Here is a 5,908-nt window from a genome sequence, read left to right on the forward strand (position 1 = left end):
TTCCAGGTCTGTATACAAATTCCAATTTAATCCATCCGGCAAGCGATCTGTCTGTGACAGTTACATTTGGGTGTTGTTACTACCTGATGATTTTATATCATACTTCTGTTACTGAAGGATAAACGAAGGATATCCATCCCGTAGAGTTGAAAGATCTCTCTCATGCTGAATAAGATCGTGTGGAAGTAGTTAGGACAAAAACGTTGTCATAATAGTAAAAAGGAGTCAGTTCTCTGCTTAATTTTATTTAGTCCCTCACTTTTTACGGAAATGCCCCGTTACCCAGTTGTTCCTGCCCCTCCACCCCACTCCAGTGGACAGTGGTTGCCGTGGTAATGTGGTGGTGTTGTGGTGTAACTGTAGGCAAAACAAACGTTTCCACTGGAAAATGACAATTGTAATAGTCACAGAGAGGGACATCAGAAAAGCTTTGTTTTATGCAGACTTAACCACATCTATTCTGACTGTAGTGCTTCATCCCCCAGACCCCCAAACATTAATATAGTATCATGTAAGCAAACCAGACCGCACGTAAAGAACACCAGACAACTAAGCCAGCGATTTTAAGGTATAATCGGGGCCCATATACATATGGCCCTGGATATAATCTTAACCGCATCTAACCAGACCATATCGAACCTCGCCTCTTTCATTCTAACTACCTGGTGGGAAATAAAACAAATATCTTACTGATAAGAAGAGCTGTTTTAAAGTTCATTGTCGGTTTACATATCCGATCTGCCGTTTTGCCAACCCCCCCACCCCCCTCTTGTGCGTGTCAGCGCCTGTATATCTGTTATTGCTAATTTCCAGAGAAAATGATGTTGGAAGATGTTTATGTAACTCATACAAAACACAAAACTGCATATCCTGTGTGTGCCTGTAACCAAAAAAAAAAAAAAAAAAAAAAAAAAAAATAGGTTTAAAAATCATCGTAGGGAGTTTTCGTACGAGTGGTGAATGGTGTAGAAGGGGAATTTGTTAAAAAGAAAAAACTACGTTCAACACTTTTTCTTTTTATCTCTTTGTGAGCGAGAAAGTGGTTTCAGTTGAGTCGCAGCTGTCTACCTCCTCACACTTTTGTCTTTTCTTCCCTTTGTCAGTTTTTCCCTCTTTCCCTTTCTTGTTCCCCTTTCTTCACTTTTCACACCTCTTGCTTCTCTCCTCACATTCTTTCCCTCCATACTCATTTCTATCCTATCTCACTTTTCTTCCTGTTTTTCACACATTTCATTTTCCCCTCTCACTGCTTCTCAATCTCACCCTTTCACTCAACTTTATTTCTCTCTCTCTCTCTCTCTCTCTCTCTCTCTCATCTGCCAATTACGGTGTGGGCTGCATGCCGTTACTCTCTTATTAATGATGGAAGTTATCCTCTAAATTTCTTAAGTACTCATTAATTGCCACCGCAAAAGAATTTTTCTTGAGAATTTTTCCCCATTGTGCTAAGAGGGTCGTGTTACAGGTCACGGTGCTCTTATAGACTGTGCGTTGGGCGACGCATTGGCTGTGGTGTGACGGTGGTGAAACTTTAGCAGTTAAGGTGTTAGTGATTGTGAGGTCACTTTGGTGTGTGTGTGGGGGGGGGGGATGTGGGCGTGGGTGTGTGTGTGTGTGTGTGTGTGTGTGTGATTGGCGTTTTGTGCGTGTGTGCTTTTTATTTTTTTTGTTAGTCATATCATTGTTGGGAATCAGAGTTTGAATGATGGTGGTAACTATGGTGATATATCTTTAGTCACCCCTATACGTACTTTAACCCTTAAATGCTCTTCCCCAGCCGTACTCCCTCCCCTGTTCACCTACCTTCACCATGCACCCCTATCGTTGTCCCTCCCAAACCTACTTGCCCCCTTCACCTTTTCCTAACCATCCGCCTTCTGCTGAGTGTGTGAATTACCTTCTAATATATCGTTGGTATGGTGTGTGACCCAAGCCTGCAGTAAAGGTGTCACCCGGTATTGTGTCCTGTCTGCTTTGTGCTCTGCCTTTACCCACCTCTACCGCCTCACCCCCAGCCCCCACCACCTCACCTAGCCCCTCAATAGGCTTCACACCTCGTACTTTCCTCTTTTTCCCCTCCCATCCTCCGTCAGTCCTTGCCGCCCCCCCCCCATCCATCCTTGGCGTCCTCTCTCTCTCATTCATACTCTTGTACTCTTTTTCTTTTTTGTCATGCTTAAAATAATTAGTCTTCCTCTCCTTTCGTCTCATTCTTCCATCCTTTCCCTGCCTTTCTTTCCCTCCTTCCTTCACAGCTGTAACCTTAATTTTTCTTTCTTACTTTTCATTTTACACTTCCTTTTCCTCTGTGCTACTTTGTGGCTTGCCTTTCCCGCTTTCCCCACGTCAGCTCTTCTGACCTCTCTGTAATCTTCAGACCTCTTCCTCTGCATCCTACTTCCCCTCCCTCTACCACTCTCACTCATTTCTTCCACTCCACAGTACCACTGACTGTCTCCCACTCTCGTGTCATTCCTTCACCCCCCCCCCTCTCTCTCTCTCTCTCTCTCTCTCTCTGCCAGTCATGGTGTGGGCTGCATGCCAGTAATGTTATTAATGAAGGAAGTTAGCCTCTAAATTTCTGATATAGCCATTAATTACCACCAAAAAGACACTTTATCCTGATGCTTCTTATCAGCTATGTCAAGACTCTTGTGTTAAAGGTCACCGTGCTCTCATAGACCGTGTGCTAGGCGACGCTTTGGATGTGTTGCGGTGACATGATATCAAGGGGATGTGGTGAGGTGTGATATGATGTTATGGAGGGGGGAGTTTAGGTGTGTGGTGTGATGATTGGTGATAGTGTGTGTGTGTGTGGTGGGAGGGGAAATGTTTTTGGTGTTATGGTTTGGTTTAGTGTGTAGTGCAGTGTGGTGTGGTTGTGATAGGGAGAATATGTGGTGTTGTGATGATGGTATGGGATGGGAGGGGGGTTGAATAAATGTGCGGTGTATTGGTGTTGTATAATGTATTATGGTGTAGTGTCTTAGTGTTTGGGACCAGAGTGCTCTCAAACAATGCTGGTTCGGAGACGCATTTGGTGTGGTCTGGTGGTGGTGGTGGTGGTGGTGGTGGTGGTGGTGGAGGATATATGTTGTGTTGTGATGTGTGTTGTGGTGTTGTGTAATACGGTATGGTTTAGTGTGGTGTGGTGTGTGTGGTATGGTGTGTGGTGAGGTGTGGTGTTGCGTAAAGTGGTGTGGTTTAGTGTGGTGTGGTGTGGTGTAATGTGGTGTGGTGTGTGTGTGGTGTGGTGTGGGTGTAGTGTGGTGGTGTTAGGGACCAGGGTACTCGCTCATATTTAAAGTGTGTGGAATCTCGTAATAAAAAGTTATTTCCGAAGTTGAATAAAGTCGTCAGGTGGTGGCAAGAATAATGATAAATACATTCTGATAGTGCAAAATTCAATGTTTTTCAGTTGTTCTGTCTTTCTCCCTTAGTCAAATATAGGCGGTAGGGGGGGAAATTTAACAGTGCTGGCTAGTGAGCTTTCGTCTGTAAAAAGTAAACAAATGAATAAATCTTGATGGAATTGAGATAGAGGTGGTGGTGAAGGACTTTGGGTATGGTAAAGGTCTGTGTGTGTGTGTGTGTGTGTGTGTGTGTGTGTGTGTGCTTGCAAGTTTGGGCTGATAGTTGTGACACTGAAGCTCAACCTCTCCGTCTGTCTGTCTGTCCGTGTTTCGTCCTCCCCCTCCTCCTCACTCATTACCACCGTACTCTTTCCTCTTCTTACACCCCCCCCCCACCATCTTTTCACTAATCTCTCTCTATACGTCTCAGTTTTCTCCTCGTCTCTGTGTCGTCTTCCCTGTCTTTTTTCTAAATTGTCTTCTCATCTTCCACAAAACTTCTGCTCCCTGTTTTCTCATTCTTCCACCCTACCCTGTCGTGTACTCCATCACCACTAAAATCGTAATCACCTTTTTCTCCTCTCTCATTATTCACCTTTTTTCTCCTCCATCCCCTTCTCTCTATTTCCTCTCTCCTCCCATCGTATTCTGTCTTGTCTCTCCCACTCATTCTTCTCATTGTGTGTCGGTTTTCCTCTCCTCCCGCTCATTCTTCCCTCATTTCGTCTGGATTTTCCCTTCCTCCTCGTCATTGTTCTCTCCTTTCCTCCCGTTTTTCCCTCCCTCCCACTCGTTTTCTCTCCACTCGCCCCTTCACTTCCCCTGTATGCATCCTTTCTCACCCGTAGTGTCATATTACTCAGTGGCAAAGAAGCCTGTTCTCGCGTTATTTTTTTCCTCCTCCAAGGAGGTTGTTTTTTGCCGGCGTTTATTTGTTTGTTTGTTCATCTGTTTGTCTCTATTAACAGGATTACTCAAAAAGTTATGAATATATTTTGATGAAATTTTGTGGAAGGGTGGGCCATGGACCAAGAAAGAATTGATTACATTTGGGGATGGATCTGGATTCGGATACGGATCCCATATCTACGGATCTGTATGCGGATCCTTTTTAATGGGAATGGCATTGGCGGAGGTATGCGCTCTCTGAGTGCCTTCTAGTCTTGCTATATTTTGCATGGTTTTATTTTTCGTACGGTACATTCATATTCTCTCTCGCTCTGGTATAATTTTAGTAGCATTCACACACACACACACACACACACACACACACACACACACACACACACACACACACACACACACACACACACACACACACACACACACACACACACACACACACACATACATGCTAACAGATGACTCCACCTTGCTTAATCTGAGAGAGAGAGAGAGAGAGAGATTCGAAAAATTTAAGTAAAGAAAATCGAGGTCCTTGGAGAGAAATTCCACACGTCTGCGGACCCGCCTCTGCCTGTCTGCTTGTGTCGACAGTTGTCAAATGTCTTAACTGAGGGAGCCAACCGATCCCATCCTGCCTTATCCTCCCTCACCCTGGCTTATCGCTGACTCAATGTGACTTTCGCTCCCTCAATCTGCCTCCTGCCTAATCCGTCCTGCCTCTGCCTGGTTTATCCCTACCTTACCCTGCTTCATCCCTATTTTACCCTGCCTCACCCTGCCTCGCCTCACCTCACCTGTGTCTCATCTTGCCTGAACATCGATTATCGCTCATAGGTTGCCTTTTTATTTCATCTTCCCATAATCCCTGTAATACTTTTCGTTTTTCCTTTCTCCTTTTCTCTCGTCAGTCTTCTCCTGTGGTCTCTTCTTTTCTTTTCCCAGTTCCTCTTTCCATCTCACCTAACCATCGCCTTTCTCTCTTCTCAGTTCGGGTTTCCTTCTCCTCCCATTTGCTCTTCCCCCCCCCCCCAACCATTCCCTCTGAATCATATCCCACGACTCGATTATCCTCTCTCTTCTCCTCTCCTCTCCTTTCCTTACTACTCCCCTTTTCTCTTCTTGGTTCTTTAGTTCTTTTCTCTTAAATGTTCTTCTCTTCCCTTCCTCATCCTTCCCTTCCCTCCTTTCCTTTCTAATCTCTCCTCCGATCTGCTTGTTACTCATCCCTTCTTTCCTCATCCTTCCACTTTTCTTTTCTCTCTTTTCCACCCCTTTTTTCCCCTCTCCCTCCCCCTCCATTTCTTCTGCATCATATCCCTTGAAAGATTTAATATATTTAATCGACTTGTTTTGTCTGTATCATATATTTAGCCTTTCATTTTCTCCTGTTTCTGACACACACACACACACACACACACACACACACACACACACACACACACACACACACACACACACACACACACACACACACACACACACACACACACACACACACACACACACACACACACACACACACACACACACACACACACACACACACACACACACACACACACACACACACACACACACACACACACACACACACACACACACACACACACACACACACACACACACACACACACACACACACACACACA

Source organism: Coenobita brevimanus, chromosome 115 (assembly GCF_032717465.1).
Source record: "Coenobita brevimanus isolate Jiangsu-jjx chromosome 115, ASM3271746v2, whole genome shotgun sequence".
NCBI classification, from domain to species: Eukaryota; Metazoa; Arthropoda; class Malacostraca; order Decapoda; family Coenobitidae; genus Coenobita; species Coenobita brevimanus.